Source organism: Lutjanus erythropterus, chromosome 2, assembly GCF_056507025.1.
Source record: "Lutjanus erythropterus isolate fLutEry1 chromosome 2, fLutEry1.hap2, whole genome shotgun sequence".
Taxonomy (NCBI): Eukaryota; Metazoa; Chordata; class Actinopteri; order Lutjaniformes; family Lutjanidae; genus Lutjanus; species Lutjanus erythropterus.
In genome coordinates, this window is record NC_139318.1 from 14031487 (window position 1) to 14037500 (window position 6014).

Consider the following 6014-nt stretch of genomic DNA (forward strand, 5'->3'; position numbering starts at 1 on the left):
AGCACTCAGCAGATCATTTTCATGTTCCTTGGCCTCTCCATGAGCTTGATGTTTTATCAATGAAACGGTGTTGAACTCAGCCAGACCCTTTTCGGTCAGGGCTGTGCTCGGCTTGTAGGCAATTTCTTATTCAAAAGCTGTGTAATATTTTGAAATAAATAATTATTAAAAAAATGCTGAAGCATGTCTTCGTCCTGTCTGTGCTGGCACATATTAGGGATCAGAGATTTAATTCTTCTTAATTTAATCAATCATCTTTTGAAGTCTGACCTTGGAGGGGGAAAAACTGAAGCATCTGTGATGCCGGTTCTTGCTGATAGCAGACAGCTCTTTGTTGTGGGTTTCATTATTTTAGTGAGTTCAGGTCTGAGGAGGGAAAGGACTCCCTGGAAAAGGGCACTAGTTCAGTTTTTACTGTCACCATAATAAATCTGGATGACCTCAAAAACTACCTCAGCTAACAGTGACGCCTCTCGACCACAGGGGGGCAGTATAACACCACACATGAGACCAAACCATCACTCTCCGCTGTGAGATCGTCCCAGACAGACTTGTTCCAAACGCTGTTCAGAGTGAGAACAATTTATTCACAAATTTTCCCAACGGGTCACAAGAAGACAATGTTTATTTAAATGTTTTTTGCTCCAATATCACAAGTTCGCTGTCGGCAGCTGTGCTCCTGGCCGCTCTTTCCGGATGTTGTGTCTGAACTTTCTGAGTATTGACAGACACCGGGCCTGTCTGGCATGGACACTATTTATGGCCCGGCTCAGGTTACTGCCAGTGACCTCGTAAAGAAATGAAGAATCTCTATGCAGGAGGGGATCAAAAGAAGAGGAACCAAGATGTCTGTTCTCATTAACCTTCATGGCGGCTCCAAATCGATGACCAGGGCCTGCGTTTTAGCGCAAAACCTGCCTGCTTGCTGGAGCATCTGAGTGGAAGAGAACGAGAGAAACGCATCGGATCACCCAACACTCCTTTCGATTTGAAGTATAAATCGCGAAGAAAAGTCTTAAATATGTGTGCGGCGCGGTCCTTGTGCGCTTGGTGTAACCTTGCCTCGGTGGCCGCCAGGGCGCAGCGTCTGTGCGCTGGTGTAATTAGCGGTGTTGCAGGCAGACTTCCTCTCACCTATCATTACTGAACAGGCTCCTCATTTACAGCCTCGGGCCGCTGGAAGTTTACCACCCACAGTTCTCCCACAGCCACGTTTGGGTGGCCTTATTTTGTCGAGCCTTAAATAATCGTGTGTTTTCCTGCAGAAATGTTGAATTACTTATCTCTGTCGCCCTTAATACAGGCCTTGGGAGCGAAGAAACGGGCTTTAGAGGCATCAGATTGCAAGCACATGCTGAGGTTTAATCACTGAGGTGGAAGCTGTGAGTAAAGTCATTAGAATCACGTCTGAGCCGCGATTCACACGTCAGATTTATGAAGTTTTTACGCGTTTGAGTTTCAGGAGTGAGACGCCACACTAGATGATTTGTCTGTCCTATTTTAGTTTGCTTGGCATTTCCACCGGAAGAATTCGGAACTTTCTGCTCCATTATTTACATATATTGGCTTTATTTGCCTAAAGCTAATCTTTACAGCCATTTATCTTTGTGTTTTTACAAAGTCATTATTAGCATAATCTAATTTATCTCCGAAGACAAACATTTCTCACCACTGAACTCAGACAAATCAATCACAATCCGCTCATCTTACCTCGGCCACTTTTCCACACCAGGAAAACAGGGGGATTAATGCAGGGATATCGATTCAGAAGGAAGAAATATTCCTCAAGTTATAGGCAGATATTTCCTTAATGTTTTTCTCCCCTGGGCGATGCTTATTGGGGAATAATCCCACAGAGGGATCCTATAACCGCACTCTTTTGATATATGACACGCAAAGAGCCTGAACTCATACCTTTTCCACAAATACCACAATATATATATGAGAATTATTCTACCTGTAACTTCCCATTCCTATTTAAGATCGAACCGGATACACAGTGAAACGTGTTAAGAAAACGGATGGATTTGTAACAACTACTGGAAATGTGATGGAAAGTGTAAAATAAATTTCACACTGTTCAACCGTGTTTAGGTCACATGATGTGTTTCCTCTGATAGTATCTGGCCCCTCCGAGGGAGGAGAGATGAGATAAGTGCTGTGGAGCTGTTGCATCCATTAGCTGCCTCACTTTAAGATAAAAGGCCTCCTCTCCCCTCTGCGACACACAGGTTCAACACTGTGGACTCAACTAGACAGGATGTATTATGTTTGATCAACTTTCTGCTGTTCACTTACACTTCACACGGTTAAACTACTTTTGTCTATTTGGTCTGCAGCGTGGATCAGATCAGATGAGCCACTTGGCAGCAAAGTAAACGCAAAGGAAAGCAGAGCAGTGACAGGACAGTTTGTAGCTGTCCAGCGTGCTGAATTTATATGCAGCGCGTCTGGCTCTGTCCATGGTGCTGAAACTGGAACTTTCTTTCTTTCTTTCTTTCTTTCTTTCTTTCTTTCTTTCTTGAGTTTTATCTGAATCCTCGTATCCACGGTGCTGAGACTAAGATTCTTCCTCTGTCTTCTTTTTTACGTCAGCATAATGTTTTTTTATTTGAAACCTGGCCTTGTCCATGGTGCTGAAACTAAGATTTTCTCTAAGATTTTCTTTCTTTCTTTTTTTTTTTTTTTTACTTTAGTTTAATGTTTTGGTTTATGTTTAATCTGAATCCAACAGCTAAACGGCTGCATGTTTGCACCTCAGGCCTGGCGACCACACATCAATGACTAATCTGTTCTCAGCTCAAAGTCAGACAGATCGATTTGTAATAGATTCGAGCCTAGATTAATCGGTCGAAAATAACACACAGCACTCTCTCGCTCGTGCACAGGTAGCACAAGTTGTCACAGGGTGGTGAGGACAGTACCAGACACGGATTCTTCAGATTGCTGTAAAGATAATCGCCTGTACTCTGTGTTGTAGGCCTGAAATTCATTATTCTACATGGTGCATGATTCGGTTAAAAGACACCTAACTGTAAACTACTCCCAACCAAAACACCTCCACTGACACAGACCTCACCGTATGGGCCCAACAAGAAAACAAGGAAGACATCTGAATGTATCGGATACTCCTCAACTCGGGTCGTTAGCAGACATCGACCTCCTCTAAGTCTTAACGACTGCAAATGCAGCGCAAGGCAATCAATCGCCATCAACACACTAGAATATTCTAGGGATGGAATAATTGATAGGCTGTCTCCTGGTGCGTAACGGAGAGGCGGCGGTGATTAAATTCTGTTAAACATCTCGCTGGGGGGAGGTGGGTGGGTGGGGTGGGTTACACACCATCCGCGCGTACGGCCGAGCGCACAACCAAGTATTGATATCCAGACACCATCTGTAACATGATCGAAGTGTAGAGGCGAGGTGGACTATTAGGTGATGATGAGGAGGGGTCATCGACTCACGATGCGCCTGTCAGGCTGCAAGGAAGCATGAAAGTCGTCATCAGGCCCCCTCCTCAACTCAACACACGAGTTAGACACAAGTAATGAAGAGGTGAGAAGTGAAGTGTAAGATGTGACCTTCGGCCTGTGATCATTGTGAGAGAAACTCCCACCATTTTGGACAAATTTGAGCAAAAAACCACTCATATATAGGGATGTTGTATTTTGTTAATTACCACATGCTTAAGTCCTTTTACTTTATTAAAGGAGGAAATGAGAAGCACTTTGACTTAAAATGAAAAGAAAAAAGATTTATTTAATCAAGGACATTTTACAAATCATCTTTTTTTTTTTGTTTTTGACATTGTGATAAGTATTGTGTTGTGTACTTTTGATCACTGTATTTTCTTTGTTTTGTGGATTTTTGATTGTGGTATTTTCTTTGTCTTTTAATGTCACAATAAATATTATGTTGTGGACTTTTGATCATGGTATTTCTTTTTTCTTTTTTTGGTATCACGATAATGATCGTATCATGGACTTTTGATGTACCTTGAGGTTGTGGTATTGTTACATCCCTCATATTATTCTTAAGTTAATATTGCCATGTAAAATCCAGACAGGTGTACACCCCAAATAAACCTAAACCTAACTAAACCTTTTCTTTCTCATTAAAAAAAAAGAGCATTGATTTGTCCCTGTTGTAACTTTGTCAAAACAAACCAGAAAAAGTTGAAACGTCATGAAAAATGACTGATGAATGACTTAAGATAAACTCTCAGAATGGTTCTCATGTACCTCATCTCTCCCTCGAACATGTAGGCACAGAATCGCTCCCTTCCACCTCAACAGTCCTGTCTACTTGTAAACTACATGACATCAGTGAGGAAGAAGAAGAGGGGGGTGCACTCGGGAGCTGGTGAACTGGGCGGGCGCTGTTGCACGTGTTCTGAATGGGGAAGACGGGCTCGCATCGCATTTCTCATGTCCAATCGATCCCTGCTCGGGAGGAGCGACGGGAGCGCAACTATCACTCCTGCATCACTACACCATCACTCTCATCAGCATCTCTCCGGCGACTGGAACGCCTCTGTACTGTGACAGTCACACGCTCGGGAGGGGGGATATGAACTTGTGTGGAGTGTCCGCCAAAAACATCATCCCGGCACGGCACGGTGTTGGAATTACGCACTTTTTATGACTTTCTCCTCCTCAGAGTGGCTTTGAGGTGGGACGCGGCAGCGGCGAGATCATGGCAGGTTGGACCACATCGCTCCGGAGGACTCCGGCGTAGCCCTCCACCTCCTCCTTCTCCTCACCTCTGCTGCTTCTGCGTGTTTGTGCTCCGGGAGCTGGACAGGAGGCTCCAAAAGGATAGTCGGAAACAAAATCAGTGGAGTTGGAGCAGAAAAGTGGCAGAGCGCTCACCTGGATCCTTTACAATTCCCTGTGATCATGCCAACGAGTTTATAGATTTGGGGTAAGGTGGTTTTTATTCACATTTAATGAGTAGCCTATAGATTCACATTTTAATTCCCGTGGCCCACGGTCAATAGGCTAATGAAACGAGGCTGGGGTCAGAGGGGGACTTGGGCTGTGGAGATGCAGGGAGAGGATTGAATGGGTGGTGACTGGCTGACTGACTCACTAAACGACTGGCTGACTGGCTGAACTTTGATGTTGTTGGCTCAGGGAGCAGAGAACACATTTCTGCTGAGGAACGATTTCAGGATTTTCCAAACGTCCCCTGATCTCCAAGTGGCTGCTGCGCTCCCTCTCGGTGCGTGATTTCCATGCGTAAAAGCGGCACGCATGATGAGCCGATTCAAGCGGCTGCTGACCGCGTGTAAATCCGTGTAGACTGAGGTGAGATTGATGCAGTGTTGCACCGCTGTGAGGTTAAATAAGCGATCGGCCGCTGCTTAGAGCCTATTGAGTGATCTGCGCTGACCGCGCTCTTTTCTAATCGCTCTGCATGGCTCGTGATGATCGGCTGGGAATAGAGGAGGAGGAGAGGAGGAGAGCGCACAGAGCTCAGACATATGGGAGAGAAATGAGGTGCCGCCGGGTTCTCCGGGCAGATTGCGCACGGAGGCAGGGAGGTGTGTTGCAGAACACACACACACACACACACACACACACACACACACACACACACACACACACACTTTCTCTCTCTCTCGCTCTCCCTCCCTCCCTCCTCTCCTCTCCTCTCCTCTCCGTCTCTGTGTTTTGCGCACACACACAAACTGAGAGGGGAAAATTACTTGGTGCATGTTAATGGGCGCAGTAATGAGACCCAGCCCCTATCGTGTTGTAATTGTTAGTCATCCTTGTCTCCACCCCTCCCTCTCTCATCCCCTCCTCCCCTCCCTTCCCTCCCTCTGCTTATATCTCTCCTCGCTGTCCCGCTGCTCAGGTCCTGCAATTTGTACTGTATTGAAAGAGTGTAATTATTTCCCCATTGTTTTTTAACGCGCTGCACTGGCACTCCACAGAAAGTGGTGTCATTAGTGTGACAGGAGAGAGAGAAGGAGAGGAGGGGGGAGGAGAGAGGGGGAAAGAGAG

General features: G+C 45.5%; 1 pseudogene across 1 annotated transcript in view; it reads left to right on the top strand.

The window, feature by feature from the left end:
* The first annotated feature begins 3550 nt into the window (after positions 1-3550).
* The window catches only part of LOC146331292 (uncharacterized), a 24623-nt pseudogene continuing 22159 nt past the window's right edge, over positions 3551-6014 (top strand). Inside the window, exons 1-2 of the transcript XR_014772315.1 lie at positions 3551-3558; positions 4338-4926. The product of XR_014772315.1 is annotated as an uncharacterized LOC146331292 (transcript). The remainder of the gene's footprint in view (positions 3559-4337; positions 4927-6014) is intronic.